Source organism: Kogia breviceps, chromosome 1 (genome assembly GCF_026419965.1).
Source record: "Kogia breviceps isolate mKogBre1 chromosome 1, mKogBre1 haplotype 1, whole genome shotgun sequence".
NCBI lineage: Eukaryota > Metazoa > Chordata > Mammalia > Artiodactyla > Physeteridae > Kogia > Kogia breviceps.
The window spans coordinates 19,478,365-19,498,541 of NC_081310.1; the positions used below are offsets into that span (position 1 = coordinate 19,478,365).

The 20,177-nt window shown below is 46.5% G+C and overlaps 1 protein-coding gene and 1 long non-coding RNA gene across 3 annotated transcripts in view; one reads left to right on the forward strand and one right to left on the reverse strand.

The window, feature by feature from the left end:
* Positions 1–3,412, reverse strand: part of DUSP10 (dual specificity phosphatase 10) — a 40,849-nt gene extending 37,437 nt beyond the window's left edge. Inside the window, exon 1 of one of the 2 annotated variants that reach the window (XM_067027961.1) lies at positions 3,237–3,412. The gene's annotated coding sequence lies outside the window, so the exon portion shown is untranslated. Of the gene's footprint in view, positions 1–1,900; positions 2,748–3,236 lie in introns of those variants that run through there. The other variant, XM_059064685.2, reaches the window with a different exon arrangement.
* On the forward strand, positions 3,163–5,998 carry LOC136793775 (uncharacterized). The gene is made up of 3 exons (XR_010839452.1): positions 3,163–3,420; positions 5,207–5,258; positions 5,593–5,998. It is a non-coding gene; the product is annotated as an uncharacterized lncRNA (long non-coding RNA).
* Positions 5,999–20,177: the final 14,179 nt, after the last annotated feature.

A 20,177-nucleotide genomic window follows, 5' to 3' on the forward strand; every position in this document is an offset into this window, starting at 1 on the left:
GACAGAAGGGAAGGCTCTTAAGAGGCGTCTCTTCTGGGCCTCATCTCCTGGGCAGAAGTATAATGTGACCGTCTGAGAAAGACCCGTGCGTCCACCCGTGCATACTTTCCATGTAATTCCTTCACCCACTGCAAAGGCAAGGGAATGACCAAGGGTGCTGGCATGGCTCACAGGAATATACAGCAGCTAAATATACATCAGGGGCGGATGTCAACTTTCTGCACATCAAAATGAAAGCATCCCCCTAAGTGAATCTCTTTAACTGCCAGCTATTCTTACTTTCCATTCTACTTAGTCCTTTGAAAAGCACAACAGAGTCATATTAAAACCTCCCATGTTTCCAATTAGCCCCGTATAAATTAATCTGCATTTCCTCTTTCATTACAAACTAGTCTCCTAGAACGAAGCCTCAAGCCAAGGAGCCAGGTCTGGAAACCCCACCTCTGGCAGATCCATCCCTTGGATTGCTCCCTTGCGGCACCACCCCTCCACTTCTGCTTTTAAGGGAAGGACCACTTCAACTCTCCTCCCTCCTTCTTTCCCCACAGACACGTCCTAGAGATCTTCTCAATGGGAGGCAGCCGCTATGCATAATCTTTCAATCCCACACAGATATCCCCCCTCTTCCAGAGGATGGATTCATGAAGAAGACTTCCCAATGAGCCCATCCCTGTGGGAAGTAAAGAGTTGCTCAGGGGTCTACCTCCTGTCTCATGAGAGGGCGCGTGCAAAGGGACAGTTCCTTCCTCCCGTAGGCACAGGGGCACTCCACACCCGGGCCCTGATGGCTCCTCTCCCATTAGACATACACACAGAAAAGAACCCAAACCCCATGCAAGAGTAGCTCATCTAAACGAACTTTAAGAAGTGTCTGGAAAAATGTCATCGAACATCCCTCTACACAGGGCTGTCACCACTCTCTGACACAGAGCCAAAGTGTCACAGGCAGAATCCACACATTCACACACACAGGGGCACGCACCTATCACATTCACAGATCCCCACCGACTCAGCTTTCTCTCACCACCTTTGGATGGGCAAGAAAGATCCAACCCCTTTTCTCTCTCCCTTCCTCTTTTCTTCCCTCCCTTCTTTCTTCCCTTGCCCTCCCTCCCTCCCTCCCCCCTTCCCTCCCTCCCTCCCTCCCTTGCGTAGTATTTTTTGAAGAGCAAGTACTATTCCAGAAGCTATAACTGTTTCCCAGCTGGACCAAGCAGTGAAAGTCTTTGCTATTGTGTTACCTGGTAGGGTACGTCCCAGGATCAACAGTCCATTTCCCTTGAAAGGGATGCATAAGCGTGTTCACGGAGACACAAGCTGGGACCCCCACCTCCACACGGAGTGCGCGACGCACACACACTCTCTCTCACACACACACGCTCGGAGTGTTTAAAGAGATCTGCATCCCTGCAGCAGAGGGTCGGGAGTAAATATATATTGCCCGTGAAACCATCCAGACTAGCCTAGGAAACCTCCCAGAGAAATACTGATCTATCCCCTCTCCCTCGCTAGTCGTTCTTCCACCTCTAGAAAATGAAGTAGTTAGCGAATGCTCCTTCCCCACTCCTGGGGCACTTAACATCCCCCTTCGCAACAGAGCGCACTAACAAGTCCCTGGCATTTAAAACTGCCGCAAAGCGTCCCAACAAACCTCATTTTTTCCTCGCCCCCAATCCAAGCAGACTGCAGAGAGAGTAAACGCACAGGGCAGCGTGAGCCAACAGCCGGAACCCTTTAACCTCACCTGCTGTGGCTCTTCCGTGAGCATCGCAACACACACACACACACACACACACACACACACACACACACACACACACATGCACGCACGCACATACTCACACTCACACCGCCTTACACTCCCGGGCTCTCAGGAGTAGCCACGGTGACTTCCACTTACTTCATAAATAAGTGTAACCCTCCACCATCTGGCGCTCCGCTTAGGCTGTAGATTCGCACATTCAGCCCTCATTCACTTGGCTTCATTGATCTCCAGCAGCAACATAGTTACTTTCTCTTTTGCTACACTGTAAATGTAAGGTTGAGGGGGCGGGCCGGCTGCCGATCGACGGCGCGTTGGACCAATAGAAATCCAGAGAAAACTAACCGCTACTTCGCAGCAGCCCGGGGCCAATGGGTGGCTGGAGAGGGCGGAGTCAGGGCGTGGCCTTGCCTCTTTAAGGAGGGTTTATCCGACGCCGCTTCGGGTCCACGGTGTTATAACACGGGCGGTGATGTCATTGGCAACCAATCAAAAACTTAAAAGGGCCAACTGGGGCCCGCGCGGAGCAGCTGCTCTCTATTTACATGTAAACCGAACCGGCAGGATGCAGTTAACCCTTTCCGCAGCTGGATTGTCAATGGACTGGACTCGCCGCTCCAGCTAAAACTGGCTCTGCCCACTTGGCGGGATTCCCCTACGTCCCCTCACCGCGGGACAGACCACGCTATTTCTTTTCCCTTCTTACTCCGGACGGATGATCAAACGTGTTGGAGTAACTTTCTACAGGCAAGTGGCAACGAGAACGATCACTCTCCCCAGCGCGAAAAACAGGTTCTCCGAGTCGCTCGACGTGACTTGAGAAACCCAAGATTCACAGACGTCGCCGAGCCACCCGCGCGGGGGGATGCATGTGAGCACGCGGCCAGGGGCTTCGCTTCTTCTCCATTCCGCGGCTTGGGGCCACGCGCTGGGGGCCTGGGCTCTGGGGCGTCTGGCGAGCCAGCCGTCCGCCCACGGGCAGTGAGGCCCTCCAGCCTCGCCGCGGCCCGAGTCGACCGGGCCGCCCCCTCGGCCCCGCGCCGCCAGGAAGCGTCGGCCGCCCGCCCGCAGATGTCGCTGCCCCTCCGGCTGCCCTACTGCTACCCGGCGCGGAGGTGGCGCGGCGCCCTCTGGCCCGCCTACATCTGCGCCCTGGTCACGCCCCCGCTTTCCCCGCCTGCCTACCGGGGCTCCGCCCGTAGCACGGAGGCAGCGCTGCGGAGGGCTGCTTGGAGGCGGCGGCCTGGACCCGGGCCAGAAGCTACGGGGGGCGCGGCCCGAGGGGCGGCACAGGCGCCACCCCCTAGGTCGGGCGTCCCGGGGCCTGCCGGGCGTCCGCCCCGCCACCGGGCCTGGCCCTCGGCCCGCCCGCGCCCCCTCTCCCACCCCGCCCGCAGGGTCCCCCGCGCCCCGCTCCTCAGAGCCGCGCGCCACCGGCCCGCAGCCCGCCTTCCCCGCGCGCCTCGGCAGTTACCGGCCACCGCGTAGGGCCCCAGCGAGCCGAGGACCGCCTGCCCGGAGCTTCTGGAACAGCAGCGGCTGGCGGAAAGGAGCCGGAGCTGAGTAAATAACCGACTGAGTGTGGCCGGCGGAGCGTCGTGGAGGCGGCGCTCCCCTCTTGGTTCTCGCGACTTTCGCCGGAGTGGTCGCCGGCTGAGGCACGCGGCAGAGGAGGGGATTGGATGGGGGGGAGACGGGGTGGGAGGATGGCGAGCCTGCCTGTGCATCGTCAGGAAAATATCAGGGAAACTGCGGGAAAGTCTTGGGGTACGAAAAGAAGTGGAGATGAGGAGGTGAACTGCAGAGAGTTTGCATCAAGGAACCCTAAAGGAATAGAGCTGTTTTCCTTTTCCCCACTCTCCTGTCTCAGAGAGCGCTAGAGAATATTTGACTATGATTTTTTCTTACCAGACTGAAGGTGTTTGGAGACATACTTCAGGATCCAAGCCTAATAAGCAAGCTAAGTGGCGGCGACGTATTCATGGCATTGGCTTTAAGTGCAGATCTGAAATCTGAAGATGCCAAACCTTGGCCGGCTGACCAGCTATGCTCAATGAGCTGAGAGGTCCCTCTGGGTACCTCTGGGGTTATATATAGTCTCATATTCCCATATATGCATAGACACCCAGTCCGGCTTTCACGACAGTGTGTCAGACTGAAGTAAATGCATGCGATCATCCTAAACAGGAAAGCATTTTTGTTGCCCCACGCCCCCCGACTCACACACCAACACACACAGACATTACCCCTTAATGATAACTAAAGAGTGGTTAGGGTACACCATTTGATCCTTACACCTTTGGAGATCAGCAGGTCCTGGCCAAGAAAGCTGGGTTCTGGATCATTTCCATAGAAATCAGAACTTCCCAGAGGCTCTAACCCTGGATCTATTTGGAACTTTAATAGCTTGCCTTTTCCTATCCATAGATAAGTATTGAAAAAAATATTCACTAACTCAAGGTTGGAGAGTTCTGGTTATAAGTCCTGATTCTGACTCTCTTCTCTTGTATCTGTTCATCCAGAGTCACTATTTATTTATCTGCAAAATAGTAAGACCCCAGCTCAGAAGAAAAAGGAAAAAGTTCTGGTGCAAGCACTCAGGGGGAGAAAAAACGGATCCTCGGCAGATAAAGGGCATTCAGTTAAAAAAAAAAAAAAAAAAAGCATTGTCTTTGCTTTAGGAAATAGGGTCCCTCTATTTAAAAGTACTTATGATCTATAAGTTATGAATTCAATGCTAATACCTCAGTATCTAAGTCCAAACAAAGTAGGAATTTATACAATTACAGAATAGTAATTAACTATAAGGAATAGTACTTGACAGCCTTTCTACAAGGCCCAGAAGGGGAAAGTAACTTTAAAAAGAAATGTAATTCATTGAATGAGATGATTATTTTATTAGAGTTTCAAACTGGTGGATTATTTTAATTTAGTTGGCTAAGAATCTAAGCCATCCAGGATGAAAAATTGGGAAAGATGGCAAAATTCCTCATCATTTATCAAGCCTGAAGCATGGAATAAACATGTCATTAACATATACAAAGATGTAATTATTTTTTAAATTAAGCATCTCTGAGTGTATAGTTCATACTCGAATTACAGTGGTAGAAAAAAACAGATTACAGATGGATTTTTTTTTAGTCATTACTCTTGTAAGCTTCTTTTGTACAAAAAGAGGTGATTTTGTTCCATTTTTTGAGTCATAAATGTGGAAAAAGTATCTGAAGTACTACCCTTAGATTTAAGTTTGTAATACCAACCAGCCAATGGCTATGAACCTGATCTGTGTACACATAACCGGCAAAGCCTTAGTGTTCAGTTTTAGTCCCAAAGAAACAGTGAAGCATCTTCTCTGCATTTGAGTGTTCTAACATGATTGTACTGAGCCATTTCTTTGTTCCTACAAACAAACATCATGAGAAAAATATCTATCGTTTTTTTCAGGGCAAAACACCGTGTGTTAAAGCAAAAAGATGAAGCTAACTTAAGCCAGCATGTAAGACATAATATGGATAATGTCGAACAAATGTATTAATTAAATGACTGCCTTTATGTTCACCCAAATGGTTAAGTATGTGGGAAATGATGGCAGCAGGTCGGGACTGGGTGAGAGCCAAGTTTTCAAAATAATACTCAGGGTCAAAGTGGATTCCTGGAGGTACTAGAATTAAGGCAGAGAAAGGCTTCGAGAAAATTTAGCAAGAAATTGCAGGATAAAGGTGATATTAAATCAGCAAGAAGTGGGGAATGAGCTGAGGGATAGAAAAGTGGGGGGCAAGCAGTTGAGGTCACTGAGACCAGCCTGTTGAAATATCCTATGACATTTCTAGGCCTAGAGGAAGGCTGAGGAGAAGGACCTCCTCCTGCAAGAGGAGACCACTGCAGTGCCTGTGGGTGAAGGAAACAGAAGCGGACCCATCCGCCGGTCTCACTGTCCGTGAGTTTGAACACAGGAGGCCAATACAGATCTTTCCCTTTACATTCATGGGTAAAGTGCACTTGGGACTCAGGAAAAGGCTCTGAGGCATTTAAGGTTCTTTATCTGTGTGTTCCAGTGAAGTAGCCACTTGCCACATGTGGCTGTTTAATGCTTGAAATGTGATAGGTCTGATTTGAGATGTGCTGTAAGTTTAAAATGCACACTGGATTTTGAAAACGTCATATAAAAAATGTAAACTATCTCCATTACTTTCAATTTCATTACATATTGAATTGTTTATAATTTGGATACTTTGGGTTAAACAAAATATGTTAATAAAATGAATTTTACCTGTTTCGCTTTTACTTCTTAGACTATGACTATTAGAAAATTCCTAGTGACTTCTGCAGTTTACATATTTCTGTTGGCCAGTGCTGTTCTAGAACCTGTAATTGCTCCTTCGATTTGAGGTCACTTTGGTGCCAAAGGCACCAGAACCACAGAATGCTAGACCTGGAGGGGACTTGAGAGCTTATCTAGGCCAGTGGTTTTCAAACTGTGTTAGGATGAGCCAGAGGAAGAAGGGATGCAATGCAAGTGGCTATGAGTGAATCCAGGCAGCAGTGAGCTGGTGTGGGGCTCTGGGGCCATGTCCCACCCTGTCACTCCTCCACACTTGAGATGTATATGAATATATTATTCCTGAAACTCCAAAGTACGCTTTCATTTGAAGGAAAGATTCTGGTACTTTTATGTGTTCTATTTTTTTCTTTTTTTTTAAATCCTGGTCCACTGTTTTCCCATGAAGCCAATCTGAGACCCAGAGAATGGAGAGGGCATGGCCCAACACCATGCTTGACCTCAGGACTTGACCTCAGCCCTCATTTCAAAGTCCAGCCTGACAGTAGAGGTGGTAACTGACCAGTTGGCCCGGGGGAGTTAAGAAGCTCTCTGTCTCAACTGCATTGAGAAATCCCCTTTCCAGGCAGTTAGTTTTTCCTCCCCTTCCACTCACCCGCCATCTGTGACCTCACAAATACCTACTGCTCTTTGTCAAGAGAATTCTGGCTAAACCCAAGTGCATGGATCATTGACACCAACTTATTTCCTTGCGAGAATAACAAACAAAAACGAACTCACTGGCCCTTGGTTTCTGGCAACGCAATGCTCTGCAGTGGATGGCCTATTATTATTACATGTTGCTACATCAAAGACTTAACATTTTCCCCTTTGCCAAACTAAGCAATCATTTTCTCACTAGGAAATGCCATCAGATCCAGAGTCCCCCAGCCCCAGGAGGGGGGGATGTGTTGTGTGTCAGATTGTGTTGTGTGTTGTGGGATGCAAAGATAGAAGAGAAACACGCATCCTTAGCTTTCCTAAACCCCCTAGGACTTGTTGCAGGTCTAACACGAAGGAATTAATCTAACCTTCTCAGCATCTCCTAGCAAGCTGAGATGGTACCGCTTCCGGATATTACAAGTTCCCTTTAGATTACCGACTGTGTCATAATGAGCCTCATTTCCTTTACAATTAAACATCGACTGAACTGATTCTAAAGATCTGGCATTTGGAAAAAAGAAGAAACAGGTAAAATTTCTTAGTGTTTTACTTTGGGCCAAGCACTGTTGAAAGAGATCCACAGGCATTAACTCATTTCAACCTTCACATCTACATGGATGCTGTAAGTAGGTACTTTTCTTAGCCTTAATTTAAAGATGAGGAAACAGAAGTACAGACGGATTAAGTAATCTGCCCCAAGTCACACAGCTGGAAAGCAGCAGAGGCAACATTTGAACCCTGACAATCCGGCACCAGAGCATCTGCTTTTAACCATTCTGTGTTATTTAATTCATGGTCTCTGTGATTTTATAAACTTTTATCATATCCCCTTCAGCCTCCAGACTGCCGGGATATTTTTAATTGCCTCCTTGTAAGAATTTGCTGTTATTTCTCTACTTTCTCCCGAACTTCTGAGTCCATTATGTCTTCGTGTGGTCTCTCTCACCACCGCGTCCTCCATGTTTGGGACTGAATCAGTCTTCCACTTGCTTTCCAGAATTCTCCCAAATAGTGCTCTAAACTTTGTCAGTGTTTTGATTTTACTGCAGGCTCGACCGACAGATTCAATGAAGGGCCTGTGACATCTCTTTTGCCAACCAGGCCTTGTCGTGTTGCTGTCCCCTCCCTAACAGGAGCTAGCACACAGTGTGAGCTCAGTAGGTTCTGTTGAATGAATGAATGAGTCAGTAAATGAATGAATGAGTCAGTAAATGAATGAATGAATAGCACTTTTCTTATATGTGTCCTTGAATTGTTGGATTTTTTTAGATGCATACCCTGGTTCATGTGATGCTTTTCTAGCTACTGATTTGGTCTCCTCTGAAGTCCCTAAATTCAATCCTCTTCTGAATTACTTGTGCAGATGTTAAGTGTCTGTCTCTGGGGACTCCCAGTGTTTACACATCACTTGTTTGTTTGTTAGCATATTTAGAGTTTAACTCCAATTTAGAGTTGGAGTCCCCCCACTTTCCCCTTTGGTAACCGTAAGTTTGTTTTCTGTGTCTGTGAGTCTATTTCTGCTTTGTAAATAAGTTCATTTGTATCATTGTTTGAGATTCCACATATAAGTGATGTCATAGGATTGTCTTTCTCTGTCTGACTTACTTCACTAAGTATGATAATCTCTAGGCCCATCCGTGTTGCTGCAAATGGCATTATTTCATTCCTTTTTATGGCTGAGTAATATTCCATTGTGTCTATATACCACATCTTCTTTATCCAATCATCTGTCAATAGACTTTTAGGTTGCTTCCATGTCTTGGCTATTGTAAATTGTGCTGCAATGAACATTGGGGTACATGTATCTCTTCAAATTGGAGTTTTCTCTGGATATATCCCAGGAGTAATTTCGTTTCGTTCATAAATTATTTCCTTGAAGTTTTGATTACAGGACTGGGAAAGGTATGTTTGGGCAGAGAGTGGGCTAGGACTAGTCAAGCAGAGGAAATGTTGCCAATTCCAGACATTTTGTTTTCATGAGCTAAAGAGACTAGAACAGAATCTGGCCACAGAAAGGAGTTGTTGAAATCTTTGCAGTCAAAAACTGAGGTAGTCCTGAGGCTCAGTATGGCCGTCCCCAGCAGATGCTGGACTTGCACTCGTGGATGGGAGGCAAGCGGTCAGGCTGTTCATCTTGGTGCATCTCTGTGAGGGGCAGCTCTGACCCAGACACCATCTGACAAACAGTCAGATGCCAGGCCAGGGGGCTTTAAGTATGAAAAAAGCTAGTACCAGCCCTTGGGGAAGCTAGGCGAGTTCAAATGCATGCCCAGAGACACTCTATTCAACCCTAGAACCCCAAAGACAAGTTTCTCTGATCCCATCGTACGAGGAACAGATTGTACCTTGTTCTCTCGTGAGGATGCAGAGCTTCCCCCTGTGCTTTTAAGCTGCTGTGATGGGTAATTTCATGTGTCAACTTGGCTGGGCCACGGTGCCCAGAGAGTCGATCAAACATTATTCTGGATGTTTCCGTGAGGGCGAAACCGACGTTTAAATCAGTGGATTTTGCGTAAAGCTGATTGTCCTCCATAATCTGCTTGGATGTCCTCATCCAATCAGTTGAAGGTCTCAGTAGAACAAAGACTAATCTCCCCCAAACAAGAAAGCATTCTACCAGCAGATGGCCTTTGAACTTCAGCTGCAACATTAGCTCTTCTTAGGGCTCCAGCCTGCCAGCCCATCCTGCAGATTTTGGACTTGCCAGCCTCTATAATCCCATGAGCCATTTTCTTTCAAAAACCTCTCTCTCTCTCACTCTCTTTCCTAGTATATGTGTACATCCTATTGGTTCTTTCTCTCTGGAGAGCCCTGACTAATACACTAGTACATCCTTCTTCCCCTCTGTGGACAGAGCAAAGCCAAGCCTGGGAGATGTGCGCTGTATCAAGTGTCCACACAGCTCCGTTTCTGTCCTGCATTAACTACAGACACACTGAATTGAGTGCATCTTCATCTTTGAGTGTCTTCATTTCCAAGAGTTTAAAACCACTCTGAGGGGCTTCCCTGGTGGCGCAGTGGTTGAGAGTCCGCCTGCCGCAGGGGACATGGGTTCGCGACACGGGTTCGTGCCCCGGTCCGGGAAGATCCCACGTGCCGCAGAGCGGCTGGGCCCGTGAGCCATGGCCGCTGAGCCTGCGCGTCCGGAGCCTGTGCTCCGCAACGAGAGAGGCCACAGTAGTGAGAGGCCCGCGTACTGCAAAAAAAAAAAAAAAAAAAAAAAACCTCTGAGAGGGTGATGAATATACATTTAATAAATCTAGGATAGAAAAAAATTAATTAAAAAATATAAGCAATGATTATTGATAAAGAAGGAAAACAAAGTCCCCCCCCCCCCGCCCCCACTATAATTTATTAGGAGAAAGTCGAAAAATGCAGTGAGGCTTCTGGCTTTAGAATTGTAAAGCAATCTAGAGATTGGAAAGCTAAAATTAACCTGAGATAAGTTTCTGAGCCTCTCATTTGTGTCCATCTAGCCTGAAGGAAGAAAGATGACTATTATTGCTTTCCCCCCAAATGCATATTTAATATTTATCTAAATATCCTGAATTTTGAGCCCATCAGGAGCTTCCACAGTCGGTCCAGATTGCTTTCCCACTTTTCTATCATGTATTAAGAAAGCCATTTTAGGGCTTCCCTGGTGGCGCAGTGGTTGAGATCCGCCTGCCGATGCAGGGGATGCGGGTTCGTGCCCCGGTCCGGGAAGATCCCACGTGCCGCGGAGCGGCTGGGCCCGTGAGCCATGGCCGCTGAGCCTGCGCGTCCGGAGCCTGTGCTCCGTAGCAGGAGAGGCCACAATAGTGAGAGGCCCGCGTACCGCAAAAAAAAAAAAAAAAAAAAAAAAGCCATTTTAAATCCCAGAATTAAGGTTGACATCTTGTTGCAGTTATTTATTCCTTCTTTTGCTTTCCCAAGTTAATTGACCTACAGCTGAATTATTATCGGATCTCAGCATAAGGGCCTAAGGAGTGGATTTGGCAAAATGAAGAGGTCACAGTTCACAAAACCACACTGGACACAAAAATGTACTGTATTTTTGCAGCTGCCTAATGGTTTCGGTTTCCCTGGCTCTTTATCAGGAATGTGTGAAGTGCTTGACCATGAGTATATAACTCCCTGTTTCATCCTCCCTGGTTTCTAGCAGACTGGAAGTTCCCTGCCCCGCCCATTCTCTAGACCAGAGCTTCTCTAGCTCCAAGTATACACAACCCCCCAGGGTATCTTGTTAGAATGTTGATTCTGATTCAGTAGGTCAGGGGTGGGACTGGAGACTCTTCATTGCCTAACATGCTTTCTGGAGACTGTTGCAGCTGGTCCAGAAACCACACTTTGCCTATCTAGACCCACACTGTCTAATACGGCAGCCGCTAGCCACATATGGCTATCTGAGCACTTGAATTATGGCTAGTCTGAATAAACCTCTACTGTAAGTATAAAATACATGTCAGATTTAGAAGATTCAATAGAAAAAAAGACAAAATATCTCATTAATAATTTCACATAGATTACATGTTGGAATAGCATTTTATAAATATGTGATTAAATAAAACATATCACAAAGTCTCCCACCTGTTGTTACATTTTTACATGGAGTTACTAGAAAACTTAAAATTACATCTATTGTTTGCATGTGTGACTTGCGTTATATTTCTATTGGATGATGCTGTTCCAGATCAACAGAGCTGGCCCTAGAGGCATTTGCAAGGGAGAGTGAATTTCCTGTTCCTTTAATCACTTCTCGCCAAGCACTGAATCCATCTCCTTGACTCCTTAGAACTTTTTCTGTAGTGTGTGTCTCACCCCCTGCCCACCCATTCTAAAGTCACTCCCAGCACTGCTTGGCCATCTTGGATCCTGTCTGTCAGAGTGTATACTCTCTAGCAAGCCCTAGCCAAAAATGACATGGAAACCCTCCAAAAATTCATGAATGGGACTCTCTTTTGTGTTCCCAAAAAAGTTTGTGACACTTATATAACATTCATAAAGGACCAAATCTCTTAGCAAAAAGGGCATGGGCTTTAGAATCAAGAGACCCTGGAGTTTAATTTGATCAGTTTATTAGTTAATCCAATAGCCTACTCTGTGCCTCTCTTTTAGATGCTAGGGATTCAGGGGTGAGCAAAATTAACATATTCTCTGACCTAAAGAACTTACAGTTTAGAAGAGAAAATAGACATTAAACCAGAAACAGCACGAAGAAACAGATTACAAAATACCATCCCAACTTCTCTTTTTTTACTCCTGCGAATACTCCTTTCCCTTTCTGAGCCTCAGTTTAATTTTTGGAATGGGAGTAATAACACTCTTCCAAGGCTTTGTGAGGATTAGAAATAGTGATTGTATTTATATAGCTAGCATAATGTCTGGCACAGAGTAGGTGCTCAATGAACAGTTGCTGGCTGGCTGAATAAAAGTGAGCTGATCATATTTATCTGTTTGCTTATTTCTATGCTGCCTGTTTCTGTGTTAAGGAAACAGCTGGTAAAGCATTACTTCTGGGTGAGGTCTATGAGGGTGTTTCTGGAGAGATTAGCATCTGAATCATCACAGTGAGGAAGAAAACCTCACCAATGTACATGGACGTGACCCAATCCCCTGAAGGCCCAAAAGAACAAAAAGGTGAAAGCAGGGAAAAATTCTCTTTCTCTTCTCCTGCCCTTTGGACATAGAAATTCCTAGTTCTCTGGGCTTCAGACTCTGGGACTTAGGCCTTAGAACTTTGGCCTTGAACCAGGGGTTACAACATCAGCTCCTCTGGTTCCCAGGCCTTTGGACTCAGACTGAATTACTGGCTCTCCTGGTTCTCTAGTTTGCGGTCTGTAGAGCTTTGGGGCCTCCATAACTGCATGAGCCAATTCAAATAACAGATCTCCTCTTACATCTATATCTATACACACCCTGTTGGTTCTGTTCTTCTGGAGAACGCTGACTAACACTGCCTCATTCCACAAACTGTTTGCAGTAGCTGGTTAGGCTGCTGTCACATTGCAGATTGCAGGCGAACTTTGACTCCTGATGTCATTCAAACTTCCTGAGTACATTTCCCAAATCGCTTCTTTGCACATAAGAAGCATTCAATAAATGTTTCTTGAATCAAACGATACCTGAAATAGACATTGCAAGTGTCCTGGTACAAAGCTCCTCACTTGCAGAAAAAAGTAGTAGCCAGCATGGAAGTGACTTAGCCAGGAATACACTTTCAACAATAGTTCCAGAACAGAATACACTGGTCCTATCTGCTAGGCACTTGTGGAGGGAAAAGAGTTTGTGAAAAAGCAGTCAGAGAAATGAGGCAAGACCTGGAGAAAGAGGAGCTTAGAAAGGAATCTCAAGAAAAGAGGATTTCAAAGTGTCTGATGCTGGAGGGAATTTTAATAGGTTGAGGTCAGAGAAGACACTTGGGCTTGATAACTGGGGCCAGGCTGCAAAGAGGCAGGGAGGTGGGAGCCAGGTGACAGTGGTGGTGACAGTGCCAAGGACACCCTCTCAGGAAGTGCTGTGATTAAGGAAGGGTAGGACTTCAAAAGCTGGATGGAGGAAGGTGAAGCTCCAGGGGACGTTGTTTGTTTCAGAGAGGAGGACCTGGGTGCTTGCAGGCTGAGTTGAGTTGCTGGTTGACTTTAGAGGCAGAAGGTCCAAGAGAGGAAGAGGGCAGTTGTTCAGCAAGAAGCCCCGGAGGAGGGAGGATAGATGAATGGGTCAGCAGGACAGGGACAGTTGTTAGGTTAGCCAGGGGGAAAGTTCCCTTCAGATGTGAAAAGGAAATGTGAGTAAACATTCAGTTAAGCGTTGAGGAGAGAGAAGGACAGTTGAAGAAGTGAAGAGAGAGGCAGGACAATCTCGGGAGTGAGGAGGGCATCACATGCTGACGTTCTACCGGTGCGTCCAGCCCAGACCCTCCCGACCAGGCTTTTCAGCGTGGTCCATGGACCAGGGCGGGACCACGTGCTGCTTGTTGCTGGTTTAGAGTCAGAGAAGCAGCTCGTGTCAGAACGCAAAAAAAAAAAAAAAAATTACTAAGCACACTGTTCAGTGCAGTTGAATTTTTTTCCCCTCTTTGAAAGTAGCAGTGTATTCCTTTACCTTCTGGCCGGGCTCCCTTTCTCATCACGGCTTACAGAGCAGGTACTTTGGGGTAACACAGATATGTACCATCTCCTACTGACTGTTCTGCCTCCATCACCCCGTAGACTTCTCTCACCAAACTGAACTCATCACCTCACCTCCTAAACCAAGTCCTGCTCTGTATTATCTTCCGCAGGGAGTTGTTTCCTCCACCCACCAGGTCTCCAAGCCAGAAACATGGGGAAGGGCAGTTTATCCTACACTTCTTTCATCTTCCTCGATCAATCATTGATCAGCCTCCCTGACACTCTCCCTACATCGCTTTCAGATTCACCCTGTTCTCTCCATCGTCATGATCACCAGTCTAGCCCAGACTGCCAGAATTTGGCTTGGATATTATCACAAGGCATGGGCACGCCATCCTCCACCCCACTGCCCCAATGAGGTCTCATAGCCCAAATCTAAACACCTCACTCCCTTCAATGGTCCCTCCTCGTCTGCATAAACGCCCTGGAATGGCTCCCAGACCCCTCCTCCCAAGCCAGACATTCTGAACTACTGGCATCTGCCCTTTATCTGACCTCTGAGTATTCAAGCACATTGCTCACTTCAAGTGTGATGTTTGGTTTCCGTGTCTGTCTGTCACCTCAGTTCCTTACCCCCAGGAATAGAATCTCTGTCACACCAACACCCAGCACAGTGCCTGGGAAAGAGTAGGCTCTCAGTACACGTTTGTTGAATGAATAAATGAAGTCAAGACCTAAAGGGATGACTTAGTTGACCTCATACTGAGCAGAGGTGATGAAAGGGGGGTCACGAAATGCTGCCTGACTATGGCTAAGGTGTTCTCGGAGCCTGGACTGCACAGAACTCTAGCCACAGAGGTGGGAGGCTGTAGAGGCTAGAAGTCAGGTGGGCCACTGCTGACATGTTTCCACTGGCTGTGGCCTCTCTCTCTGCATCTGGTACATTGGCAACAGCTCTCCTGGATCACATCAGAAGCAGCCATGGCTGAGATCACCTTTCAGAATGAGAGTCCTATACCACTTGTGCACTTTGTCAGCTACTCTTCACGTCTAGACGTCCCTGGTTTCTCTCTCTCTTTCAACTGAATATTACTATTCTCCCAACAATCCCCCTACCAGCACCACTGCTGTTTTGACTTCTGCCCTTGACTTAGACCTTATTACTGACCATCTCATTTTTGCCTTCACATTCCTTTAAGATATGACTTACAGAGTCTGGCCCCAGACTCCAACATAGCAATAGATGGTAAGACAGAGCCAGTTCTGACATTCTACCCTGGTCTTTAAGAGTCCATTTGCTACGTTGTCCCTTTATGCCAAAGCATGACAGGTAGGACGGAGAAGGAAGTTTGGGGGTGGGCTGGGGGTAGAGGAAAACTAGCACAACTGTTTGGAACCAAATAATAGATTATGGCTGGAAACTCCCGCCTTGATTTGGCTCAAGGGCCACAGCTATATTTGGCTGGCCCCTGATTGACATAATTATTATTGCCAGAAAGTAATTTTAGAAAGAACTTAAAAGGAGGACATGGGTGATTAAAGTTCTAATAATAACATTTCTAAAAAGTCTGGGTTAATGAATCCATAACTCAGGTAAAAGAAAAGAGGCTTCAGGTGTTCAGGGATTAGTACCTAGAACTGAACTTGGAAAAAGATATTCTGTGGGGAAGTCAAGTAGGGCAGGGATAGATCACATGCCCCTAAGAAATCTTGGGGAAGTAGAAGGAGAGAGATGGAGTTCATTTTTTTACACTGAAAGTTCCTCTAAAATTTTTGTGAGTAAGGTTTTACAAAGCAGATAATGTTTTCAATTCATTGGCTGAGCATCCCTTGTGTGCAAGGCACTGAACTAGTTCCCTTGTGTGGGAGCAGGGCTGACCTGTGAGCTGGCTTGAGCATTCTGGCTGTTTATAGGCAGCATCTGCTTTGATTAGGCCAGTGTCCAACCTGATTGGCTGATGCCCTGCCAGTTGTTAACTATTTTGAATGTCACCCTTGGCTATAAGGCAAACGTTCGGTCCTAAAATAGCTTACAGTTTAGAGGATGAGACAGGCCCACAAATAAGGACAGTGCAAAATGCTGTGTCAAAATAATGGTTACCATCGTATTCCATGTTGTCCTTTACAACACGCTGTCCTTTTCATACACTTTATCACATTTGAACTTCACAACAGCTCTGCGGTGCTAGGGGTGCCTATTCTCATTTTGCAAACAAGAGAGCATGAAGTTCAACAGGAAGTGGTCTATCACATTTCATAGAGCAAAACCCTGTCCTGACCGAACAACATCTGATTTTTCCACAATGCCCATACCCTCCCTGTTTAAAACAGGAGATTAATGAAAGCAACTAATTGTTTATTTCATGAATTAATCCTTGATTTCTAAATACAGGTTTTCATACCCAAGTAACTAATGAAGATCAGACTTGTAGCTCTGTCATCCCGATAGAAAGTTACAAAAGCGTCATTCTGAGAAAGGAGATGTCAGGAATCTCAGGCAAGATACACAGGGGAAGCATCGCATCCCCCTCAGGCCCTCTGCTAGGCAGTTGTGTGTGAAACAAACAAATGCAAATCAAAACCAAAAAAGCTAGGGCAATGCCAGTGTGGATTGCAGAGGCAAGAACTGAAAACAAACAAAAAGCCAGGAAGCAAACAAACAAAACCTTTACAGATAAAGAGTAGCCGCATCCTATCACCATAGCACAGAACAATAGTGGGTGTTCCTCACACCAGCCCGGAGATAAGTAGGTTAGACCTAGTGAAAGAAGCGTTGATGCCTGCAGAAATAAGCTCAGGTTTTTTGGGAATTCACTCATACAGAGCATCTCATTCTCCAAGGAGCCACCTACAAATGCTGCTACTCTTAAAGCACCTCAGGTCTTTATAAACATAGTCACAACAACATGTCCTTAAGCCACAGGGAGGAAAACAAAATACCTCCCAAGTGAGCAAAGCCTACAGTACCTACAGTACCATCATTTATCCAGTGCTCCCGATAGAAGAGGATGCCTAGATCCAGGCTCTCAGAGCTGGGACTCTCTGGCTGATTTGATGTCTTCTCCTCTGCATCTGGCGTGCATCTTAGCCATGTTCCATTCATACTAATCCCCTGGAATGATTACCTTCATGGAACCTTGCAGAAATACCACGTCAGGATAGGAAGGGAACTTAGGAATGGTTTACGGCACTCTCTCTTTTTCCAGGAAAAGAGCATGGAATTTACAAAAGTGAAATGACTTGTTCAAGGTCACAAGAGAGGTTAGTTACACAATATTAGAGACTCTAATTTGTTGCTTGTTGCTACTAAGCGTGTGTTCATTTCAATGTTTGGAATAGCTTTACTATCACAGGACTTGTGGAACTTAGTAACTCCACCTGGTACTGCAGTGCCAGACACAGAAATTAGGCCACCTGATTAGTAACTGCTCACTAGGACATCCTGTTCTCTATCTGAGGTGAATTTCTGAACAGTTGGGTGTAAATACACTTTTGATTATTTAGATTCCGTTTTGCACATATTCAGGGCTCTCTCTCTGGTGTATACTTGAAAGGGCTCTAGAGTAAACTTTTTCTGTGAAGCAAAGAAGCTTGTGACAGTAAATATTTGCTGCCTGCTTAATTCTTTTTTGTTTTCAATAAAAATTTAAAAATCCACTGGAGCTCCTGGCCTTTAATTCCCCTGGGCCAGAACTGCAGCCCTCTCTCCAGCCCTCAACTCCAGGACTCCTGAGGTAGAGTTCCTGGCCCTTTGGCCAGGCTACCCCACTAGCTTGGAGGCCCAAGGAAAAAGGATCATTGACCTTGACCTGGGGCACAGCCCCAGATATTCATAAGCTGAAGAGGCTGCACCATCCGTGTCAAAGCTTGTCCTGAGCCCAGCTCAACAGAAGCAGCTCATTTCCTCAGTCAGCCGCAACTTCTTTGTGGAACTTCTAGGGGCTCCCAGCACCCCCTGTAGCTGCCCAGCAGTTGTCCATGTCCTCATCCACCCTCACCGCACCCGGCATCCTGGGTGACTCATTCTTTTGACAGCTCTGTGTGTATCTCCAGGGCTGACATACTCATATCACCATCATCATCTGGTGCATTTCGGCCACGTTGCTACAAGAGTTGCACAAATTAAACATCCACGGGGCAGAGGTCTTGGTCAATTTTGTTCAGTCCTGAATGCCCGGTCCTGAGACTCTGGCCGGGAGCACAAGAGGTGTACAACAAGTATCTGATGACTAAATAAATGAATCTATTTTCAAAAAGGGAATCCTTGGTTCACCTCTGTCATGACGTCTACTTTCAGATGTCCCTCCTGTCTGAGGCTGTTTTCCTGCCCCCCTGGCACCTAAGACAGCCTGGCTTTGCCACTTCCTTCTCCTGGATGCTGAGTCAGCAGCCCACCAGCCCAGTGGGTCTGATCCCTGCCTTCTATGTTCCATACCAGCTCCTGACACCATCTTCCAGGTCTCCTTGGAGTGTTTTCTTCTTCCTGCCTGTAAGCCACCCTGCTTAGGCCAGTCCTAATGGATGGGGGAGCTCTCTCTATCCGTCATCTTGGGGAGAACATTTCCATCCAATGTTGAGTCCAAGCGCCACTTCCACAGTGGGTGGCAGTCCCTCTGGCCCTGTCCCACCCTCCAGGGAACAGAACCGCCCTCTTTATATGGAGGTGTAGCTCAGTTTCCCATGACCCCCGTCACCTTGGACGTGCCTCTCTCCTTGGGTGAAGGTCATCCAGAGGTTACGGGGTGCTTCACCGTCACTTGGTGACAAGAGGGCATAATAGTTAAGAGCATGGCCTTGGGAATCAACCAACCCAAGGTCAAGTCTGGCAACTTCTACTTCCTGTGTAATCTTGGGCAGGTTACTTAATTTCCCTACCCTTCCGTTTTCTTATTTGTAAAATTCGGAAAATACCAGAACCTAGCTCATAGGGTAGAAGTGAAACTTAAATGTGAAAAGTTGCTCAATACGTGGTACATATTATAAATGCTCACTAAATTTTTATGTGTATGAGAGTGGAAAAAATAGACGATGAGCTATTTTCAGAGGATGGCGATGCAAATTGGAGAAGTCGCGAGACAGTGAGATATGCCATGGGAGAAGCAAAGAAGCTCTGGGGAAAGAGGAAGGAGAGGGTTGGACTAGAGGAGATTAGGCAAAGGGAGGACAGGGAGAGTTGCAGCAGGTTTGGAGGGCAGGACAGTGAAGAAGTGAAGAAAGAGGAGGAGATGACGCAAGAGTAAGAGGAGGCATATTCTAATATTCTAGTCTTCTCAGGAAAGAGAGTTTGGGGGAAGAGTCTGGATGTTTTTTTTTTATTTTTATTTTTTTTATTTTATTATTATTATTTTTTAACATCTTTATTTGAGTATAACTGTTTTACAATAGTGGGTTAGTTTCTCCTTTACAACAAAGTGAATCAGTTATACCTATACATATGTTCCCATAACTCTTCCCTCGAGTCTGGATGTTTTAAGCAAATTTCCTGACCAGCTCTCTTCATCCCCAGACAAAGGTATGGCCCCTAGACTATGAAAACGTACAGCCTTTCTCTTAGTTTGTAATTTTACCATTTTCTACCAGTGACAGTAGCAACTCTGATTGGTGGATTCCCCCATGTCTGGCAGAATCTCCCGCCCACCCATATCCAGGCAGATACCTGCCAGATATAATGCAGCCTGGGGCTCTTCCTATCTTCTCACAAAGCTTGAGCTTCAAATGATTGACTTTAAAATGATTATTGAAGAGGTTCAAGGAGTTAGTTCCTTTTCTTGCTGCTCTTGCCATGAACACAAGAACAACAAAGTAAATAGAGGTTCGATGTATTCTCCTTAACTTCGGTTCAAGTCTAGTGGTAGCCTCCTGTTCGTTTGTCCACTCAATACTGTGCCTTCCTTGATGACACTAGTCAGGGCCGAGACAGACCCTGACCCATTCCAGAAATTTCCACCACTCTTCTGCCTCATAGGTGGTCTGTGTCTCAGCAGGGCACTCCATGGGCTGACTAAGGGCAGGCCGAGGGCCCAGCTTCTCCCCCCACCCCCAACTCTTAGCTGAGGCTAAGAGAGCTTACATAACTTACCCAAGGCCACCCAGTCTGGAAAGGGCAAAACCAGCTCTCCACCCAGATAACTGGTGTCCCAGCTTCTTTTATTACATCTCCTACCAATCTATTCCCCTTACAGAATTCTTCTTTAAAAGAGGAAAGTCTCCATCAGTCACTCCTTTGTTAAAAATAGTGCTTTCTCTGCCTTTGGAATAAAACTCCTTCTTTCCTGGGTCTGCGGGGAAGGCCCTGTAGGATCCAGCCTCCACGTCACTGTGCAGCCTCAGTCAATCCCTTTTT